The sequence below is a fragment of the Varroa destructor genome, unplaced genomic scaffold, assembly GCF_002443255.2.
Source record: "Varroa destructor unplaced genomic scaffold, Vdes_3.0 BEIS01000007.1, whole genome shotgun sequence".
NCBI lineage: Eukaryota > Metazoa > Arthropoda > Arachnida > Mesostigmata > Varroidae > Varroa > Varroa destructor.
Window position 1 is genome coordinate 35579292 of NW_019211460.1, and position 24468 is coordinate 35603759.

Here is a 24468-nt window from a genome sequence, read left to right on the forward strand (position 1 = left end):
CAAATTACTTGGGGATCAGAGTGGTAGATAACGCCGTTTTATCTCTTGTGTAGCTCCTTTTCAAGTTCCTTGAAATAAAAACAGTTCTACAACAATATTTTATCTAGTCAGACTGCTGTAAACTATATTCCAGTACGCATTTCTTATGTCGATGTTTGGCCTACAAAAAGGTCAACGGTCTAGAAGGCCATATCACTGCACAACGTTAAGCCGATCCAATATCTTTAGAAACTTTAGACTTGCAGAAACTAGTTGTGATGAATTTACACAGATTAGGATATCATGTCAAGGTATCGGCTTGTTCTTGACTTTTACTAGTAATTGGTACAAACATTATAGTCGTAAATGATAATTATTATATATATAGCACTTACATTTGTGTGTTGGTATATCACAAACTTCATGCCTCGACAACTTTCATTGTTGTTTCATAAATAGTTGTAGCACTAATAACGTTTTCCCTAAAACAGGACACACCCATGCTTGATATTCGTTAAGATTTGTCTTCGGCAGACACTATTACATGAAGATGATTTATAATTATTGATTATAAGTCTTCACGTTCAGTGAGTACTAAATATTGACTGTGTCGGCCGGCAACTGTGGCTGGCGGAAGAGTCACAGTAAACAAAGGCTAACTTCTTGCCTCCGTAAATCGAAGGCTCATGAAGAACTAAATAATTTCGGTCTATTGGACGAGGACAAACTATCGATAAGTATAGTGAATATGTCAGAGGCATCTAATTAAATTATACAATATAATTTAATTTATAATTTTTTATAATAATAATATAATTATAATATAATTTAGTAAATAGACGCTCACTCACATATTATACAATATAATATGTGAGTGAGCGTCTATTTACGTTATTCGAGCGCCCCTAGGGCGGAAACGTTGATCACGCCCTAACAAATAGGTATCTATGATCTGTAAACGTAAAATATTTTTCTCACTGTTCCGTTCAAGTTACTTATAAGTTATAATACAACAGCTTCCTTGTTAATCCATCGACATGGACGAAGAGCATGTGATCGTAATTGAAAAAATATTTGATAATGAACCATCATATATAAACATAAAAACAAATTATATACATAGTCAGTTTTTCGTCTTAACGTGTTGCCAGCAGAATATTAATCCTTTAAATAACCTGTCGTGTGTGCTCTTCAACTGCTGCGAGTAATCTACGATTCAACTTGAAGCCCATCATTGACCCACGTAGCTAGTTCAGTATCTGGCATTGGGGAGGAGTGCTCTGGGCTTTGTTTTTCGTTTTTGTTGTTTATGAATTACCAACTACATCGAGCGTCTAGCGTCGGCCGAAGGTCAGAGCTCCTTGAGCACAACAATCGCTGCAACAGATACACCAGCCGTAAGTGCGACCTGTACACACGCATCAACTTAATTGGGATAAAACTATAGTCAGTGGTCGCTAGTCTTACCGCGTATGTCAACACACAATCCTGTAAGCCATGAGTGATTGCTTTCGCTCCAGCATGGCCTTTGTATACTTCATCAACTACGTTTGTGATGGAATTACACGGACAATGCATGACTGGTCTCAATCAGGATCAATATTTTGGGGCTGCGGAGTCCATATCAATCACTTGTAAGAACGCATAGGGCAGCATCAGCGGAGAGTCTTTACCCATCATGGGTCTCAACACCGATCAAAGTATGCATATAATACTCAATACATATATGTATACGGTGACTTGAACGGTCGAGGCCCAGTTGGAAAATATCAAGTGGCTCGTTGCTTTGAGCTTCGACCAGGGCACACAGTTACACTATCTGTGTGAATAAACGTGCGTATATATATATATATATATATATAGAGGGGCTGTTTACTTCGTTTTTGCCTCTGTCCTGCTCGTTTACGTTTATATGCCCTTAAAAGATGTCCTTTCTGCTTTTTTTAATCCATTATCATTTCATTCTGACCATTCTTCGATCTCCTTATTTTCTCTTCTATAAATCCGTAGTTGCGTTTCGGGTTTGAGCTTCGGCCTCTCGGATAATCCTGTCACAAAAAAAGTGCACTTTTGAGACTATGTTAGCGTTAGCTGAAGTCAGTAAGTTACCCATGCAATCTGGGATATTTGTGTCATACCCCAGTCAGGACTCTACAACTGAGAGGACTGCTCGAAAAGGTCTGTTCAAAGATCGAAGTCCAAAGATCGAATCATAGACCGGAAAGGTGTCCGTCCGAGGTTGATGAGATTCCCATAAGGCAAGCAGCTCGCTAACTGGTTGAGAAAGCAAGCTGCAGATATCAGGTTATTGTTAGGTATTTTGGATCTGTAGAACTTCGTCAGAAATTAGGGAACAGGATATGCCATAAACCGAGTGAAACGCATAGGGAACTATTGCTTTTCATTGACCTTTCACATTTCGCCCGGTATCAAGCAAAGCCCAATAACGAGGTCCTCCACCGAATTGTTACACGTGATGAAGCGTGGTCTCTCCGCGTCGACCTGAAACAGAAAAAGCAGTGGCTAGCTGCTAAGAATATGTTTAAGCCCTGAAATATCTTTACTCGAATAGGACCATTAATTGTGTTTAATGAAACTGGGAGGATTTTATACATTACTGGTTACCAGGTTAACCGGGATGAGGATACGGTCCGGTTACATCGATTGAACCGAATTACCTGACAGGAAAGGCCCGACAGAGAAGGCAAAGTCGTCTTTTCCCACAACACTGCCAGGCACATTTGGGAAGGATTATGGGAACTGTCCTGCCAGGTAAGAACTCGAGTGGGAAACTCTTTTTCATCCGCCGTATCGTTCATATCAGCCAATTAGTACTCTTTCCAGTTACGAGTGGATGAACTCAGTAATCACACACTTGACCGTAAGAAGCGCCTCAAAGCGTTTCTGAATGAACTCTTCAACACTATATAGGTAAATATTCTTCCGTACAAAGGGATGAATAAAGTAGTTAAAAGATGCGAGAAGATTAAAGAGAGTAAAGGCGAATACACATGTTCGGCTGCATAAGCGCAGAGCAAGTGGGTCTAAAATACTCGTTCCTGATGGCCGACGAAAGTTAGCCCAATCCGCTCCATTTTTATGGCAACGGTAAGGCTAAGAGATGATAATGGACTATCTAATCGGCCGTTGTTCATCAAAAGGTCGCAGCAAATTCAAGAAGCCGAACCTTTTGTTTTTTCCTTCCTGACTACTATATATGGTTGGAAGGGCTGATGCGTTTAGGTACGGAAAGAACAATAGCCACGATATTAGGCTATGTGGCGGATGGTACAAAATCTACGTGGGGTCGTCTTAATGTGGTATGATCTAATGACCGTGCCTCAAGAGGACAGTTGGGCCATTCTTAAGCAGAATTGAAATAAACGCTTCCTTCTAGGACAATCGTTCGGATGAATGTAGGCAAAAAAGGAGACCTTTGAAGCCTTCATCAAGGCCCAGTGAGCTTCCCTGGATGAACTGGGACTCGATTACTATTATGTTGCTGTTCTATCCAGTGTCCAAGAAGTCGCAAAGACGGTTGGTAAACCTCGGCTTGAGCCAACCCAGTTTCATAGCCTTAATCCAGATCGCCTGAAGTTATACAGACGCTGTGGAGAACAGGGCCATATATAGTCAAATCGTTTTGATTCGCTAAACATTAAACCTTCTCGGACGGCCTCGTCAGCTATCCAATTCATCGAAATAGATATCTCGTAAATTGACATTGAATTAGTAAGTACGACCTTGGTATGGATCGCATTAAGTACAGTTATCAAGACGAGCGCCGTATCGACTGTTTTTAAGGGCTGCTATCATTGCAAGTAGCAGCGCGGCGACAAGATGGCCTTCGTGTCATATCGAAGACCATAGGCCGCGCGATCTGTTAATCGACTTTGTGAACAATGAAATCAGGTCCAATATACGTCATTAGGATCTTGAAAAAAACCTATACAGTGAAACGTGAGGTCTCTTGGGCGCTAGGGAATACCGGCCGCTGTATTGGTACTCTGGATAACGGTGGCCAAGTTGTAACGGAACAAATGTAAGATTTTCAAATTTATAAAGAAATAGATGTTTACGGTTATATGAAAGTAGACCGAAAGCCTGTGAAGCAGTTGCTTATATATACTAGTGTACGTGAACGCTTGTTTTTTGGAATTAGATCTCCACGACTGACGATTGATTGAGCTACTGTGCCTAAGTTGGCGCGCGAACTAAGTTCCAATTGGTACTTCGGAAACTTCCTCTTCTATACGCAGAGCTCATCGTGTATTTTATTTGCTGTAGAAAATACCGAAAACGCATTGGTCAGTCTGTGCACGTCAGTACGGCATTTTTTTTTTCGTTTGACTTCTGGAAGGAGGCGGGTTTCGCTATACCTTTACATTCCGCTTTACCTAATTTACAAAAAAGTTTGCCTGCTTTTTGTGTTAGCGGAAATTCACCGCAGGTAAAATTCATCATTTCTGCCTGAAGAAAGTTTGATTATTAACACACTTACAACATGATCATTTTATAAACCGGAATGTTCAGCACACACCGGTCAGCAATTCTCGGATCTCAACGACTCTGCGTTTACTGCACATATAGTTACTGATATTTCTGGCGTAGCTAACCTAAAATAAGGTTACAAATGTTCGCTGGCATGCCTATTGCCGTAAAAGAAAAAGCTAAGGATTTTTCTTTGTTAGCATTTTCATTTTTTAGCAATATTTATATGCTAGATATTATTACGATGGCCAATCCTAACTTAACGTTATACAATACAAGACGAAGTTCTTCTATTGCTATTAGAGGAAATGTTGATATTCAATACCAATGACAGCTGATCAACTATAGAGCTGGACTGACGGCGAGGCCGACGGATCTGCCGCATCGTCATGTCAAACGTAGCATGCCCGCCTTAGGAGACTCTCCGAACCTTTCCTAAGATCCTTGCTATATCTGTTTATTAGAAAATGACTGTTCCGTTGGCTTTTGGCGGTGCCTCATTTACAACGGCGTTAGTTGCACTGCGTTCATCGTATGGTATGGGCTTTTTATGTGTGGGATGGAGCAAGCATGCTTGTTTCTGCTTATGGAGTCTGGTAAACGGGATGATGAGAAAACTACTGATGGCTAGAGACTGGCTACTGCTGGAAATATACAATGGGAGCCGACATTAGGAAAAGAAAAAATTGCTCTACTTGACACAGAAAAATTTGATTGGAAAATACAACAGCTTCCTGTATTTATACCGCTAGAAAACATTTATGTGAGTATATAGTACAAAGTTTATTCTGTAGTTGTGTTATACCGTGCTTATTCCAATAGAAGTAGGTGACGTGTTACCTGTTTAAATGGATTAAACGTTTCGAAATGCTCCTAACGGCAAAACATTTTAACCGTTGGCAAGGTGACATGAGTTCCTATTTCGATACAACCTATTATGTCTCGATCCTAATCGAAACGTTTGACTACACAGAATGTGTTAATATTTGGCAGCTCTCAGCTGCGTAGTAACTACTTCGATCATAAATGATCTCGGCAAACGTTTTCATTTGTATCTTGTAAATTTTACTATCCGACGGCACTTCTCATTCTTTAAAAATGACAAAAATACCAACGAATTGCTAAAATCGTCTGCTGTTTCCACTCTGTTACATTTGTTTTAAAGATTAAGCGAAAAATGTTTTGCAAAAATGGCTGACGTACTAAACCACCTCGCCTCGTGTGCTGGCAACCAACCGTGGAAGACGGGTCGTTTGGGAAGTCTTAGTCCATTCCGCCTGGGGATTGACTGGGCGAATCACTTTGGGCTGGACTGGGCTGACATGTGGGAACAAAGAGTGACATGTGAACCTGCTCGTGAACGAACACGTTCGCTTTGCTGTCCACGAACTCCATCGTGCAGAGAGAAGAATGGGCAAACGGCCCATTATTCGACGACTGATGGCTGTTAAAATGAAAAATCCACCCCATGATGGCGGCGACATCACGATGAAATGTTCGTTCCGCGCCGGCGTCAGTCGGGTGATGGCTCTCTTTCTCGCCGCCTCTTGCCTTCGGAGCAGTCAATGAGCCAATGGCTCCCTCTGTTAGTCCAGGATGAGCTCTAGAAGCAGGAGCGCTTTCATATGAAAAGTTTTTCCGATGGGTTGTCGGTCATCGCGAGGGAACGACGAGATTTCTGTGATAGAGTAATGGGCAAGCAATCCTACAGGGAAAAGACGCTTTGTGACATTATGAGCTCATGGGAAACCCATCCTGGCCACGCCATCACATCTGCTTAGGACTTTTCGCCAACTCAAAGCAGCGCGTCTTTTCGCGACAATTGTGTGGAATTGATAGGAAGGAGTTAATACATTTTAGAGTTTGCAAAGAGCGGCTTTTGAATAAAAAAAACTCCATACGATGCTGTTCGAAAGGAAAATTAAATTTAGAATGTTTGAGTAATTAATGGATATAGAGGACCTGACCACAGCATCTGATAAACATTCTATTAGGATGTATTTAGATAACTGTCGGAACTGGGGGCTCCTACGAGCTGCCACGTTAAAATAAGTTGAGCAGATATATCTTTAGTATTAATTTGATGTATTCTCTTTTTCTTTCTTTTGTTACTCATCATAAATAGCGAAACTGTCGAAGTCGGACTTTTCTGATTCCATTAGGCGACTCGACCCCAGCACGAAACAAAGTATGTCTATGCTTCGGTATAAACCTGGACCACAACGTGTCCCTAAGGTTAGCAGGCCAATACACTACCCAGTAAGCTATCATGAGGACTGCTACTGCCATACCTGATATTGTTGACTATTGCTAATGTCATCATATTATATACCAGGCGACTTACGTAATTAAAAAACAAATCTCATTAGCAGAACCTTCGGCTGGAATGATGTTATTTAAATTCTATCCTCGATCCAGTATCAGATTATTGCCAAGTTGCAAAAGCAGGATTAATTCTATCTCTCGTCACAATTCCTAGACGAGCACCATGTCTGAGTTAGACAAAAAAAATTAGGCTTTTATTTACGATTATCCAGCGTAAAACACTGTATGGGAATGAAAAGTTTGTATGGCGAATGACAATATACTGAAACAAAGCCCGGCTATACTGCATGGTTCGCGGATGATAAATATTAGTTAGTTGTATTTATTCAAAGCCTACGTAGTAACGGAGGAAACTAAGTACGAAAGCAACTATAGCATACGGCAATTGCTTCGAGCAAAGCAGCACACTTTTTCTATTTTAACTGACGGTGCTTCATGAAAGGGTCCTAAAAGTGCCGTGGTCGTTACCGCTGTGAGCAGCAATCGACGGTGGCGATAAACTTCTTGCACCAGCCTCTTTCTCCTACGCTTCTATTATTATTGTTATTATTATACATTGGTATGCACGAGGGGCAGAGGGCGGATCCATCATCTGGTGGGCCGTCCTGCCGCTGAGTAGCGGCGGGCTACGTCTTGGACTTCCTTCGTTTCCTTGCCGGTCACAGCATAGCATCGCAGAACTGTCGTCGTAGTCTGCTGCCAAACAAATTTGATTATCAAGACTAATTGCAGACCTGGTCGTCGCGAATGTAACCATTCACTTTACAACAAAGGACAAAGGCAAAGCACATTTCATCTGTAAACAAAGCTACGCAAGGAAGGGAGACAAACAGCGAGCCTTAAGATACGAACGGGAACCAAAACCGGATGCCATGAACATACGGGAGATCGCCTCGACCGATACAACGATGGCCCCGCAGTTCCACTGCTCGGCATCGCGCAACCTCTCCACTAGAGTGACCATGGCAGGCAATCAGTAGCCGCTCCGGCAGCTACTAAGAAAGACTGATGGCGAGCAAAAGAGGCGGAAAGGAACCTACAGCCTGTAAGGGCATGAGATCCTGTCTTCGGATGTGATCCTTCAAAAGTGACTTTGCCTTGAATTCAGTCATACAATGACAAGCCGATTCGAGTAGATTCAAAGAAGCCCCCAAAGATTTTCCATGGGGATTATTCCATTGCATTCGTAACTTGTACAGCTAAAGATTGCGAGTTTACCTCGCAGAGGTACTGATTTAAATTGAAATTGATTATATTGAAATAATTATGGCTGAATCCGATACGATGAATGGTAAAGACAGCGCGCGTTCTTTTTTGACGTTTTACAATGCTTGAGTTCCATCTGATCAGTATAAAGGCTCGACATCTCAGCCATCGTAAGCCCTACACAATAAACTACAGTAAGTTGTGGTCTGTGACACTCAATAGGGTATACGAAGTGTACACATAATTTATCCAAGCCCCAACTGAACACCATGAACTTTTATTAATATGTAAGCACGTTGCTTTTCCTTTGGTTCTGAAGTGTCACTGAAATACCCTAAAAGAGGAACATTTATTCCGAAATATATTATTCCTAAAAGCAGTATTGAGTATAGCAACCTAGTATAGCACAGTAGTTAGAAAATTAATACCGAGTTGTTCAGGTGTAAACAAAGCGAGTAGCGACGGCCTTCAAACAAGCTATATACGCATGTCATAGCCAAGGATGCGCGAAGCAAGTGTTTTGTCTAGAACCAGAGTAGACCTTCTATAAATATTAATTTTTGAGGCCTTCGGTTTTTTTTTATAATATAGTGAATAATCTTAGATCTGTTTTGCGTGCCATCATGCGAGCGATGTCTATTTTTTTTTAACCAAAAACAAGAAAGCGCCTAGTTACGTATTTAGAAAGATTTCTGTAATCTTAAAAGACACCCTGTTATCACGCAAATGGAGCTTTCAGTGTGAACTTTACCCTTTTCAAAACGTGTCACCATTTGACAGAAATTCGCTCCTTTAACTCTTTCTATTAAGGTTCCAGGTATTCAAAACAGCCAGGACTAGCTTAGATGAACATGCTAAGTATCAGAACTCATATATTAGGATTTTGCAGATACTCTTGTATTAATTACTATTATTAGTGACAAGCCTGCGATTAGGCGTGTATAAGTAGATATGGAAAGAAGTATATGTAATGGCCTGTTTTGATGCACTAATTATGTGTCGGATATATTCACTACTCTGAGGAAACATATCAAGGCTCAAAGCAGCTTTTTGGTATAACTACTTTATCATATGACCATATAATAACCACCGACTGTTGTTATATCATAGCGATTACATTTTAAAGTTGAGAGGAAAATCATAGTTGCTGAACACAGGCAATATCTTATCATGTCCAATAAAAAAAAATGTACTATTTATCTAGTGTTAAGTGCCGACTAGTGCACAACATCAGCAGGACTTGTTACATGCGTATTTGAGCTCAACCCAGGACAGGGTCTGTAATAAGTGAGGCAATAAAGTGGGCTCTCTTAAAGCCATATAGATCGTATTTATCATACGTTCTCGCATATTCGATACTCAGCTGCATGGGAGTTGCTTCTAATTTTTTGTAAAAAAAATGATCCTGAACCAAAAGAACATACAGGTCTTGTTGTGTGTATTCCCACGTGCGTGCCACGAACTCGTAGTTAAATGCGACGCAAACCCGTACACAAGGGGCCGCTTTAGGTCAAAAGGGATTTGATAGTAGCAGTATTGCTATTCGCAACGCTCTGGTGGCAGTGGATCGAATCTCCGACTACAAGTTAGGCGTGATCTACGTTAATGTTCGGTATCAACTATCAGAGTCGTGGGCACGGCTTAAGACGAAGCTGTACGAGCACACAACTGTATGAGCCAGGAAGATGGCCTCCGATACATCGTGCTTGTCTGAGGTGTCAGGGGAAAGTTTTTGTGTTTTCATCCAGAAGAAAAACGCTTCCTTATGGAGAGATTGGGGCTACTTCTTCCACAGTTACTGATTAAGCTGCGCTCGTTAGATATTGCAAGGCCCTCGAAGCTCGTATATTTGTGCAATGCCTAGCGCGCCTCGCTGACGATTCTGGAAGTTGTTAATGTCGCATTAAGGACAAGCCGAAGGAAGCATTTTTCGTCGTAAACAACCTCGCCAACAACTGGATATTGACCAAACTGTTTTTAAAACAATATCAATTTATAACGAAGCGGTTGGTTTGTAATCACTAGCCATAGCGGCATCCCCTTAGGGTGCTGTTCATGAACCTTGATTACACCATCAGGGGATCGGAGCGCTTCAAGTGAATGTGGCAAACTTAGAGGCCAAACAAAGCCACCCGTACCGATCTTGTTCAGTACGTGATTCCCTGCGGAAGGTGGTGAAGAGGTAAGTCATAGAGGAGGACTTTTAATTAAGCTGCGTAACGGCATCATCGAACTTTCATTCAACCCGTGATTTTCAATAGCGCTCGCAAGCAGGTATCATTTTTTCTGCCAGGTGTCATCGTCACTTCTGCTGTAGAAATACGTGTTGTAAGTCTCCTTTTCTTAAGTATATATGGCCACCAAGTAAACATCCAACACAATGTGTGCCAATATTGGAATATGAGGAATTTATACGTAAGCAATATTACGACGGAATGTTTGAAAAAACTAAAACGGCAGTATATCTATCAAGCAGAGCATCCGGGCCCAGAATGTCCTATACGCCAAGATGCAATTTCTGTTAAATGCAATCATATATACCTATGGCCATCCGATTGATCGTTAATAGCTGTTGCTAGCAGTTTTTCTATTGTTCTCAGACAGAATCGCTCTTCTAATGCGAGGCCAGCTTAGAGTCGCAGGCGCCCCGCAAAAGGTGAATGAAATCATCTCCCAGTTGTATTATCGTAGTGCTTAACAGGGAGACAACGAATAATTTTTAGACGAGGACAAAAGCTTGAAACCTTGAATAACTAAATCGAATGAGATTCCCTTCCAGAAGTTTCCAGTTGAGAAGTTTCCACAGCAAAATAGTCGAAACCTCGAGGTGTTTTTCATCTATCTAAAACAAGCTGAAGTTTTTACCTGGATTTTTCTGAACAAAGCGACATCATGGTCATAATCAAGTCGTGTATATTAGACGCTAAATTCCTGCGGTTCTTCTGAAATATTACTCGAAAACATCTTCTTACATTAAGGCGTTTTTACTGCGCTCTCTGGTAAACAAATTCTTACTTTAAATTTACCTTACAACAAAAGTTTTCAACGCCTATTCCATTTAGTTTGTGCCAAAGTTGAAAAGTTACTGCAGTATTACGGAGCGAGTCACGTATACCGATCACCCTATAGTTAAGGCTTCAGAAGCGGCTTATCCTAGGACCTAACAGAATTCTTCCCTTTCGAGTCTTCTGTCAATTTTTCCTTCAAAATGCTTCAAGCTGCTAGTTGATGCAATTGTTTACTTAGCGAATCACCAACCCTTTCAACTATAGAGTTCTCGTTTAAATTGTAAGTCACTTCGGAGACTCTTAGACTTGGTGACGAGCAAATGCGACAATATGAAAATCAATCTTTTTGCCGTTTGGATCATCTACTTACCACTCGTATTTGAACTCATAGCTAAATTCTCCTCACTGAAGAACGTGGCGACAGCATATCTTCGGAAGAAACAAATCAACCCAAACATTTTAACAGAACAAAAGCATTTTGAAACACACAAGCACAGCACTTCATTAGCACCGAAACAAACAACCGGCGATAGTTTATTTACTTTTTGCGAAGCAGACATTTTTAAATAGCCAAAAAAGGCAAATGATTGGCCTTCATAACCGTCTCGAACTTTAAATAGCCACGATATCAGTTCGATGCCTTGTACCAGCTATTATGGTGCTGGTCAAATATGTTATGATATATATATATATATAAATCAATTTGTTTACAAAGCAAACATGGAAGTTCTCTAAGACTCCAATAAATAAATCCTGGAATAGTTTATTGTTTCCTGCTTTTTTGTCTTAAATGAGAAACCTCTATAATTATTCCTTTCTGATTCTATCTGGGAGTAAACTTCTAGTACCGGCGTTGTTAGATGATACCATAAAGCTCAGTCTAAACGATCAGTTACATGGCCGAGTAGTAGCATAAAAGTGTAAAGCTTACGCCGCAAATAAAGCAATGAGGATTGAACGCGGCCACCCTTACTGCCCGATGTATCAACATCTCCAGCATGTCATCCTCAACGCGAATAGAGTATTGACTGAAATCTGCTGTTATTAAAGACTGAGGTCGAAAGTAAAATAAAAAATTATTATAATAAATCGTTACACGTTAAAGTGACATGAGGACTTTCCACACTTTGCAATGCTATTACACAATTTTGAAAAATATCTCATTTTAAAAATTATATATTTTAATTTAATTAAAAATTTAATGGAGTTATGTACAAAATTATCTACACAGTCCACGGACCAGGTTTAGCCTTCAGGTTTAAGTTTTTGGTTGACGTTACTGCATTCTTAGAATTTTAGGGAATGATAGTTTAATTCTACCATTGCTTTCACGTGTTATATATATGTTCAAAGACCTGAAGTTAGAAAAATTCATCTTGGGCTATGGAGAACGAAGCTAACACAAAATCGATTTCTCTAAAAAAAAGGTAACTACCTAAGAACTACACTAATAAATTCTAAATTTAAAAACAAAAGACTTTAAGACCTACCAAGTACCTGTGGCCAAGTTGTATATATGCTTAAAAAGCTCGCACCAACTTTCTTTAACTTCTGGTTTTAACGTTTAGTGCTCTGAGTGAAATACCACTGATAATTCGGTTCATGAAGCTTCGAAAACCTAGCCATGAAGATGCAAATATCTTTTAAGTTTCAGGCAAAAAAATATTCCCAACTTACAGGTATTTGTAGTAATAGTAGCTACCTATATATATATATATATATATATATATATATATATATATATATATAAACATGTTTTTTACTCAGTTTACAGATTAAGCCTCAGGCTGTCTAGTAAGTAGTCCACATACCGAAGCTAATGTAATGATATATTAATCCGTATCAATAGAACCTTTGATCTAAAGATCTTATATATATATGGAGACTGCCCGCACATATTCCACAGTGAGTCCTAGTTTTATCCTCGGTACCGTTGTAAAACATACCTCTAAACGGCGGTATGCATCAATACTTCAACAAACTGAGTGGTTAAGGAATCCCTGGTATTAAAAACGAAAGAAAGCTGGGGTTGAAAAACCTAATTATCTTAGGTATTCGAGGCTGGGCGCTGGAGGCTACGCCGTTCTCACTTATTAATACAGAGAGCTCTCTAAAGGACGAAAGGTATTTTTTAGGGACGTTGGTAACGACTCGTGCCTTTTTGCAACCAGATATACTACTATATCGTTTTAAATTAAAATTTTTACTGGTCAAAAGATGCACACGAAACCCCATTTCTCCCGAAGATAAGTGGCGTTTGAATTTGCGCATTTGTGGCTCATACAAAGTTTTGTAATTGTATTTGCTTTAACAGCTTTATATCATATAGGTTATTGTGCAATCGGTGTTATCACGAGAGGGTTCAAGAACTGGATGGAAGAGTAAGCATGTGGAAATGAAGTAGTGATTCATAAGTTTTAGATGTATCGAACCTAACCTAAGGGTCTGGAATGACTGAACATCTGTTAGGACATTTTTGAGACGCTTTGAAATGACGCCTCGTAGCTGATAGCACTGTTTCAACGAACAACAATTGAGATAAGATATTTGTTATATATAATACACTCTATTGAGTTCGCCGGCTATATCAAGGATAAGAGAAAGTCCAATCGCGATTGGAGCAACTTCAAGGGGTAGTAGCTTAAGGCTCCGGCAAGTTGTTTTTGCCGTCAATATCCTTAAGGGCTGTCGTCGTCTATTAATCTTGTCCGCTTTTCGTTGGCTAAGACCTAGATAGCCAGGCTCTACCTCGTTGTAACCACGCACTTTTCTCCTGTGTTTCCATCGGTCGGCCAAATGAACGTGTTTTTGCCTCGCGTTTTTCTCCCTGGACGTCGTCAAAGTCTCGCTCGTCGCATCTTGCCTCAAGCTGTGGTGACAAGATAGTAAGTGCACGAGCATCAACATTAGCAGCAGGATATGGCCGGCGGCCTTTGTGTGCTCGCCAAAGCTCTGCATCGAAAAACGACGACGATGTACCTTCGTTATGGTATCTTACTTGCCTGTTCGAATAGTGGGTAACAAAAGGAAACGAAGGTAAGCAATTGAATTGGGTCTTCCATTCTCGTTTATCTCCGCTGGCAGTCGGATTTGACGACGCAACAAGTTTCCAGCTGATTAAATGATTTATGCATTCGTGTCGGGAAATAAGCAAGGACGAGCGATGGCGACATTACGGTCCTTGTTCGTAGTCAATATTTAGACACAGTTTCTGCGGCAGGCGACAGAAATTGATGGAATATGCTGTCAAGACGGACTAATTCTGACAGTGGTCACGAATTGCTAATGGTGCCACTCGGTCTGCTTATTCCTTATCTTTGTACACAATGTGGAGAAGCAAGCGAACGATAGCAAGAGTGCGTTCATCCGTGTACTGAAATAGAATACGAGAAACGGGTATCTAATCTGATTTGTATAAAATTATTTTTTGTATAAAGTACAAGTACTAACCTATTGCTTTCCTTTTCTCATTTTTAGCTTAATCGCATTATTTCGAAAGGCTTCGTTTTTCCACAACTATTCAGGCTATTGATACCGTTTTGTCCAGATCACATAAGTCCTCATTCATATGGAAGTGCTGCTTACAAATATAGCAGCTTTCACTTGATTCCCACTTGTCTTCAATACCAAAAAATTTGGGGCTTAATAAATCACTTGTTAACAGGGATCACGGTCTATATAGCCTTCGTTGTAGACACATTACTGACCTATATTAGGCCGGTACGGCCTGAGTGTCTCGATTTCGGTGCAAGACGAACACGAAGTTTTGAAAATGCTTTTTATGCCATTTGATATACGTGCATTAGGACGGCATGTCGTATAACGTAAAGTTCCACAACACGAGCAAATATTTCATGATGTCCATGTAGAGCAATGGTCACAATGGTTTATCACAGATGACTATAACTAAATAAAACCTAGGAGGAAAGCAATCCATAGAAACGGTTATTATTTACGAACCGGTTAAATAATTAAATTAAATAGCTGCTCGTGCTCAACATTGTTAGAGATACTTATATATGTAGTCCATGGCCACGGGGGCTCTATAAGCTTTATAACGATACACGTAGGAATCAGTAATAACAATAGTAATTATTATAGATACTCTTTAGTTCGAATTGTCACTTATCTGGGCCATGCACGAAAGCTGACTGAAGTATTGCATTGACAGAGGTCGTACAAGCCAGGAACAATAGCGTTCTTGGAAAAGTAAACTTGTAGTCTCCTAGTAAAATCTCAAAACATTGCGCGATTGCATAATTCATTCCGGCCTATTTTATATCAGTAAGTTAAGTATGTTTGTTCATGATCATAGTAACGAAGATTTGTTTGTCTTTTAGAATAACTGCGCAGCTAATACAGTTTCAGACTCTACCTTATTTAAAAACAGTGTAATTTTTCTCACTTAGCTTCGTTCAGGGGACATCTCGCGCATGTTCAACGCAGTCTTCGATAATAGTTGACGGTTGCTGGAGGTAGAACTGCCCTTAGCAATATCCGTAAGCGCCTATCGTCGTATATGTAGCACCATGCAGTCGTATCAGCCACCTCTGTTGAGCTGAATGGGTTCGAGCCCGTTTTTATATATATAAGGACAGCGGCTGACCGACCATTCATAGAATACAAAACAATACGAGCAAGCTCGTGTTCACTTGCAGGATACTGTTCCTCCTAGCCAACGACGCCACAACGTAATGGAGAAACAAGTATCTATGCTCCTCCTTTCCTCTTTTATATTGCCAGTGCATGTGGCCTGCTTCAAAATAGCCTCGTCCTTTATTCGCCGACGACAGTTGAACTCCAACAAAGTTCTCACACTACATAGAATCGTCAGATGTGATCCCGTTGAAAAGGCTGTTTTAATTGCGATACAGATATAATAATGATAAAGCCTTGGTCGCCTACACTTTAATAGTATCGATGAAACATATGACGTTGTATGTTAGGGTCTTGAGTGGTGAGTCCACTTGTTAGATAGACGCTTAGGTAATAGATAAACGGTATACCAGGTCGATATTTTAAAAAATCCATAGCCTGAAAACGCGTAGAACGTGAAGTGACAATTGGATTCATCGAGCCTAGACATCACTGCGCGTTCAAAGATATTTCGATTCTGGCCTTCACTGGATATATGTAGCAAAAAAGAAGCTAGCGAGTAAAATTAGAGATCACAATACCACCATTTGAAATAGCGAAGCCACTACTTTCATCGAGTTGTTTTTACTATATAGAAAAGAGCACAGTATTAATTTTTGTGACAATAAGGTATTAGGCTATGTGTCCTTCGTCATTGTTCACGATTTTCTGCCATCTTTTCCTTAAATGATGTGGGTCGTTTCGCCAAAAGGTCATATTCTTAGTTCCTGATCCTCTTGAAGATGAATCCACGAAAGCGATTACCCCATGAACAGCAAAGGTGAAGAGCGGTCGGGGTAAGTTTCGAAGAATACGAAAAACCTAACAGAACTTCCCATTCGATGTCCAAATAAGCAGATTTGGCAACGTTTGTAACGTATGGCTTCGCCTTATTATGCAGCAGCATGACTGGACCTTGTTCATGTTTTTTTCTCTTGAATACCCTGCTTGTCTCGATGCAACTGCGCCAAATATATGTGTAGACCAACTGCCTGGTTTGTCGAAACAAATTATCAGTTCCAAAGGCAAAGTATACCTGTTTCGGACGAAAATCTGTTTGACTCTAGGCATTGGCCTTTCCGATTTCTGACTCATACTGCCGTGCGTACACTGCTTTTCATGGTAACAATTCCACGCGAAAATCGATTATTGTGGCCTCGTGACGCTCGATACCAGCGATATACTGAGCTGAAACACTGAGCCGTAATTCTTTGACGTATTCAAGAAGTTTATGAGATAGCCAAGCACCGAGTTTGTGCGTTAATCCAAGAAACTTAAGGTGGTTAACGCCGGTTGTGTGGTTGAAGTCTATCTTTTTTTAGGCCCAATTCTGGGGTTATTTACCGGCCATCTGCCTCCAATAGTGCCATCAAATGAGATCATCTAACTTCGATTGACCACAGCGAGGGACCATGGTTCTCGATACCATTTCCAAAAACGGAGTACCTTCCTTTAGCAGTCATTCTAGCGACAGAGTCTACTCTGTACACAGGGCAAATGTTCCAAGATGTTTAATCTTAACACCGATAGGCGGTAGAAGTAGTGATTTGCAATCTAGTCCCTCCAGTTAAATTAGCACCTCACGTTTTTTTGCAGCCGTGTCAACGTACATATATAACAGTGTTTAAAACCGCGGCAAGTGTAGTTGGCCAATATGTTTGCTTAGTTTTAGTATCGTAAGAGTCCAATCGTAAACAAATGCTGTACAGATGAGCTGGAGTACAGGAAGCCAGAGATGTGCATACATATACAGCTGTAGTACATAATTCAAATAGAGGTGTATCTCTCCATAGTCTATTACACGTATGCAAACACGAATGCGCTTATACAAAGAAAACAAGGAGTAAGATGGAACGTGCATATGACAAACAGGGACCACTAAAACATTGAATCAATGAAAGCCGTTACGAGTCCCAATTGCTAGCTACAAGTAAACATCTACTGTATGTAGACTACAAGCAGGCACAGATGTAGCGACCCGCGAGCGCCTTTTCGTCTAGAGACGTAGTGCACCTCTATATAGGAAAGGAGGAGGAAAAACGTTTTCTTTTTTTCGAAAATATCTAGCAAAACGGGACCACTGGACGGTTGCTAATGTTAGGGGGAAGAAAAGTCTGTTTTTTTTTGCACTCAAAAAAGCTGAACGAATTCACCCGTGGCATTGCCGGCTAAGCCGATGCCGGCCCAGCCCCCGACCCCCTAGATTTTCAACAGTAAATGGCAAACTAACAGAATACTTGTGCGGGTCATTCTACAAACATCCTTCTGCCACTGCTACATCTATCCACCGACCACTTCTGCGTACTTCTAGTTTAGCTATCACCACCGCTAGCGCCAACTGTATTCGTTCTGTCTCTATTACTTGTACTCTCCGCTGGGAACTGATAACATCTGTTGCTGCAGCTAGATGTTAGACGGAGTAGCGTTCGTCTATGGCACCACTTCATCGATTGGGTTCGTAAGGGTAGCCTTGTAGAAAAAATAACGTAGCGTTGACATTTAGAGGGTTGTCTTGAGAGGGAAGGAAGTGGCTGGCTGACCATCCAAGCAGCATCGACGCGAGGCAGGAAGCGATCAGAGCGACCACACAGCCCGCCGTCACAGTAATTCTGCCATTACCGCTGTTGCACCTGATGCAGCGCTGATGCTTGTGAACAAACAGGACAAACTGTAGGCTGCTGTTTGTTGATCGACGACCAACAACGGGACCCTTTCTATACAAGTGCTGAACGACCGCTTTCCAGTAGTACAGCAGCGACCTACAAATCGTGTTCAAGACGGCAAAGATGATGATGATGAAGACGACAGAGCTGCAGTGGACGAAGCTGGACGAACGGACACGAAAGAAGTTTATGTGACAGCAGCAACAAATGGACGATAACAAAAGAAAAAGGGGAAGGACATTCAAATGCTGCTATGACCTTGTCTGCCTAGAGATCTAATTTGGTTGGTTGAAGGTTTCACTTCCTAATTCATCCACACCATTTGTCTCCTATCCAGCCGATAGGCTTTCGATTGTACAAGGTGGGGCATCTAAACTGAAAATTTGTCTCATTAATTGTTCTTTCAACTGCATCAGGAATTTTTTCTGTATTTGCTAGGGGCCGATATTCCTAATGTTGTTCCATATAATCACTATTCACCGCGACTACTACTTTAACTCAGAACTTTCGCCGTTTGCAGGTTCATTTAAAATTTTTTGCTTTTAGTTCTGCGAACGATAAGGGCGCGACCGAGCAAGTGGACGTTGACTAAACTCTCGCTTAGCAATACACCACGTATAGCTGTCCCGTGAATTCCAACCTAGGTCTTTTGACGGTCATATGTACATATTCCAGAACATGTACACTAACCGTGTAATAGGGAGCACCGTATTTCTAAAAGAGACATAGTCTTTTCTGAGTAATACATATTCTTGGTTGTGGAACAGTTTAGAACATACAGGTTGACTTTTTTAATTATGTGCTCACTTTTTTAGAAGGAACGTAGCGGCACGACGTTGTCTTCAAAGAACATGAACAGAGGCCGGAAATTTACTGCATCATTGTTAATTCTTGCGCCAATGAATTTTTCTTCAACGAAGGATTGAAGCTTCATTTTCGGGATAAGTAACGACATCGACCTAAGCTCTAGCTTTTATTGGCCTAACGGAGGATTATGAAATGTAAAGCGTACTTGAGGTTTTAGTGAATAGTTCGAAACATGGTACGCCTATTTACACCGAACACTTTCACTAACGACCTGATCGAAAGAGGGATTGTCAAAAAAGCACCTCTGAATGGCATCGATTAACCCCGAAGGGCACATTGCTTTTCTGTTTCGTCGATCTTATCCCAACTAAGTATACGTCTGTTGCTTCCAGCACAGCACAGCGGCTTTTGTGGTAACCCAAGATGTTTCTTACGCTTCGCTTAGCGCGACGACATTGGATAGTAGCTTACCTTTGTTCCAATTCCAAAAGCTATATGCTGTCCTCCGCTGCAACGAGTATGTCATTCCTTCTTTAAGACAAATGGCCTTATGCTGATACAAAGGGCTTGTGGTGTTCACCAAAATTCAACGCAGTTTAGATGGCCCGCCCTGAAGATTATACTGAGCCTAAAGCTATTCCGTTATTTGTTTCATAAGTAAGCCTATAAAATTTGCGCGCTAACATTATTCGAATATGCGCAAAAAGTTCTGTTAGGATTTTCGGAGGCGCAAATAGAAAGTGCTTACCACAAAGTTACTTTATGTTAGTATATATATATGTCCTAAGGAATTATATATAATTCTTTAGGGCACACATATTTGTCCAAAAAAGTCATTCCTTGAAATCTCAATAAGGATTGTGTGTTCGCCGGTAGAATAGGCTTTTTACATGCCCGAGCAGGCCGAACTATCTTTTAACTTTTTTCCTATTCATTAAACGGTATTGTGCTCAAAGCGGAAAGTGGATGGAATGCCTACTACTGTTACACAATTTAAGTATTATAGCACCGAACAAAGATATTTCCCCAGATTTTGGGGTTACTTTCTAACGAAAAAGATCAAGGACTGACATTAGAGGCGTGGACTTTTTTTTAGGAACGTCAAATAATATCAATAGAGATTACATCGCTGCTTTTAATAAAGATAGTAAAGGAGAAGAAAGAAAGATTAATTTTAACCGCGCCTTTGGGGGCCTGCGATATAAAAATAGATGAATAAATCTTTCGAAGAAAAATCGGCACAGACCCTTCTGTGTTGGCCTTTAACCGTCTAAATTATTAATCAAAAACACGTTTTTGATTTTGAAACGACACGTTTTTGAAAAAAAAAAACTTCTTTTAATTAGAAAAAGGATGTATCAATTTGTGAAAGATGGACGAGCTGATTACTACTAACAGAATTCGATACAGAGACACTAAACCCTTTGCAGAGTATTCGCTCTATGGCTATGGGGGTGTCATTCGTACAACGAGGGCTTTGATAAAGCTGATTTTTATTATATGTGCAAGTTGCCCAACCACCGGTGAGGCAGTTCTAGCTTAAGCAAATGGTTCATTTGTATCTATCAGTAATGCCGCTAGGAACCAGGAACCTTAATGATCTTGACGTGCATGCACGTACCGATACGTAGTACACTCATTCTATTTTAGTGCGCCAACATCCCCGCATCATTATTACTACGGATTTTCATTTTTTTTTATTAGAAGGTGAATGAATTCTGTTTGGACGACATTGTACATCTATGGATACCCTAAGCCTAATGATCATATATTCAATAAATATTAATGATAAATAGATTAAATAGGTAAATGTTAATTTACATGATTGCCATCTAGTTGTCCCATCGGCCTAGCTTATATCGAGCACTTCAGTTGAGACGAGTCTAGCCGTAGCTGTTTCTAAGGGTTTCAACGCAATGGCAATATTTTTATGGGCATGTTATGACAACATGCGTCACGTAAGTGCAGATATGCATGACACGATATAGGACGATTGTGAGATATGGCAGAAATCGATTTTATTCAACCATTTCAATAGTTCACCGTAGCAGCAGGCGCAGGGGTACGTTTAATGAAATAGGGCGCACACCGTTGTTGTTGCTGCTGCTGTACCTCAGCACAGTCTACGAGTCAATACGCATGAATTAGAAGGAAAGATGGCCGCAAAGGCATAGATCTAAGAAGGCGTTGAGGAGTTAGAGGTATCTGGTATATATAGACAGGAAAAATGCAATAGAAATGTGGGAAAGCAAGCTTCGTAGGGACGTCGCGTAGGTAGGAAGGTCCATCTTTATCCTTTATTTCCTTTTCTATCAGATACAAATATCAAGATAAATGGAGGGGCAAAAGCAAATTTACAAAAGGGTCAAGTCATAAGTTTGCAGTTGGGCAGACAATTTAGTAACAGGCTTATAGCGAGCTTATATATTCACTTCAATGATAAATTTAGGTTCTGTTTAAATGAAGGTCCATTTGTTTTACACCATTCACTTGCGAATGTCTGTAGTGAGTGAGTCTAGACTCGACGCCATATTTACTTTTTAACAATTCAAAAGGCCACGGTAGTGGGGCGTTCAAGATCTAACATAAAAACATGGCGTATTTATCTCCGCTGTTAAATGTGCATGTATCCATCGATATACGGTCAGTTATAATATGTGCATGCTTGAATGAATGATAGGTGACTCAATGCGTTGTCCTTTCGTATTCGGGCGATATCATTGCCGTATCATTTTTCAACTATCTCCATCTCTGCTGATTATTACTATGGCCTGAATAGACACGGTAAAAACACCCGCAGAGTACAATGTCGCATAAAACCTCAACCTATAATATTACCGAAGCTAGTTTTCTTTAGTACATTTCATTGTGATGCGCTGGAGTTGTGGCCAATCTCTTCCTACATATCCCCGCCCATTGGGAACCTTCTTCGTTGTAGAAGAAGGGCGCTACGACGTGCGATGTTGGCACGTTCCACTGGCCAGTCCTTTTCACTTCTCCTTCTTGTTTCGGCGGGGTATGAACGACGGTGTGGATGACTGCTATGTGCGGCCGAGCATATGCGTGCCGATATGTACATACACATGCATGTATATATATATCTGCGCTTTATGCATCATTCCGCGTTGTAGACCCGGCCAATAACCCGACGTTGCATCGAAGCAACGGAAGAGACCCCCAGAGGAATTTAGAAGAGGCCAGAGGTCCAACTTCGTGGTCGAATACTTTATGCGACCGGATGAAGCCAGAAAGGAAAAATCTCATATGGCAAAGTGGCCGCTACTTGACCAACCCACACGGGAGCTGATCAGTGTTGGTAATTCAAGTAAGTTAAAACCCTCCACTCTAATGCGGCTGCTGGCAGTACAACTCGCATTTCGTAGCACCCTCCGGTGTCCCATTGCTCATTCGAGCAATACATAAGGCGCCTTTTTTCGTCTCCTGGTGAATGCAGGCATATTTATTTCATTATCGTCGACACATAATCTCTGGGAAAGTTTAATTGAAACAGTGCTTCATATAAAAAGACATCTTAACGTTTCCCTTTATAAGTGCATGGTATCATCTGTAAGTTGTTTAATTCTCGAATAAACAAACAAAAGCGTGGTTCGTAAAAGTCAGTACTGCAAAAAAAATTGACATCAATATTACGAGATAGATAAACCAACGCGTGAATAAAATTCATATACTTATATGCCCTTTATACGATACGAGGTACGAATATATAAAGTAAATAACTAGCTTAAAAGCCTGAAATGGGAATTGTATTGTTGTAACATATACCTTGTTATGTGCCGTCATCGAACGAATTCGTCAGATTTTGTTCGGAATCGATCTCTTCAATGAGCCATAATATCTCTGAGGTACTTTCCTATACTTCGTGCGGTCCAGTTTTACGACCATTTATATCCAGCTTTTGTGTGAATCGCGCTTCCACGTCAAGTCTCGTGAAAGCAGATTAGGCGTCGTTTGTTCTGTCCACGACCTCTCTCTCACAGGATGGATCCGGAAATCACTTCCTGATGCAAACATATTTGACTTTGAAAATTAATCGGCCAGCATTAAATACAGCTATGATACCCTTGGCGTTGTTGTAAACATTTCTAAAACGGCATGCGTCCTCTTTAGGATTTTTCCATGCTCCATCCAGTCGGCCTCGCTAGGACAGTTGTCTCGTTAAGCTCATTCGTAAAGTGTCTTGGCCTGATATTTGCACAAGCATTAGAGTAGGTTCGTCATTTTCCTAAAATTACACCAAAGTGCTGCACTGTCTAATCTTCGAGCTAAGGGTGTTCCCCAATAAATACCCCTGTACCCTTATAGATCCCTTCTTGAGCAGACAATTACGTACGCGACCCTGTTTTGAGGCCAGACATTTAGCCTGATGCGAATGATCCTTGCATTATCAAGCTCCGCTTGCACATCAGGTATTTTCAATGAGTATGGAACTATTACTGTTTCATAGTTACATACGATTGGAGTTTGTCGTTTTATGCCCAAATCAAAGTACATATCCAGAGAGAATCAAACTACATCTGATCACCGGCGCCGCCAGTTTTTTAGATGATCCTATTAGAAATTACCATAGAACACTTTTATCCCGATCACTGAGCACAAAAGCTGCGCGATGAATTATCCGGCTATCAACACAGATATATATGGAGCTCTTAGCCATCCTATATTAGCTATATAGAAAAGCACGAAATACTCCGCCTGGAGACACTAATATATATTAGACATAGCTTGCGGTGGCTCGATGTCAACGCTGATCTTATTCTTGCTACATGTTAGTGATGTTACGTGAGACTGTCCTTTAATACTTGGTTGATCCCAGCATCTTCAAACTAATGCGGCCCTTGGGCGTGCATGATTGAAAAAAGTTCATTTGAATTGTATTGAAGCCTCTCTTTTGCCTTTAAGTTTTCCTTCATGAAAAGCAGACAAGGATTAATAAGGAGAGTGAAGGGCTGGCTGCCTCTTAGCTGCTTTTAGTGGTTCTACCACCTAGATAGTATAATACAGTCTTGCCGGCGTTGCTGTGGTCAGAGACTAGCCAGCCCGTCAGCGTCATTGTTAGTTAGTTGGGAACAATAGGCGAGGGTGGAGGGTGGCAGAAATCGGCATTTGCGTAGGCGTGCCGTTAGCGACGATAGAGACGACGAGGGTAAGTGTAGATTATTGGCCCCAAGCAGCAAGGTGTGGGAGGATTCAGAAGAGGCGGAAAGGCTTAGTAGCCGTGAAACCATTGACGTAAAGCTGAGGCTCCTGAGGCAGCCTAAAGGGATCTTCGCGGACTGCTATCCAGTCAGTGGTTTGCCAGTGCACAGCCAGCGAATGACAATAGCTTCCATGGA

At 40.9% G+C, this 24468-nt stretch overlaps 1 long non-coding RNA gene across 1 annotated transcript in view; it reads right to left on the reverse strand.

The window, feature by feature from the left end:
• Positions 1-18292, reverse strand: part of LOC147754644 (uncharacterized) — a 30317-nt gene extending 12025 nt beyond the window's left edge. Inside the window, exon 1 of the long non-coding RNA XR_015318082.1 lies at positions 15415-18292. This is a non-coding gene — a long non-coding RNA (uncharacterized LOC147754644). The remainder of the gene's footprint in view (positions 1-15414) is intronic.
• Between the last annotated feature and the right edge of the window lie 6176 nt (positions 18293-24468).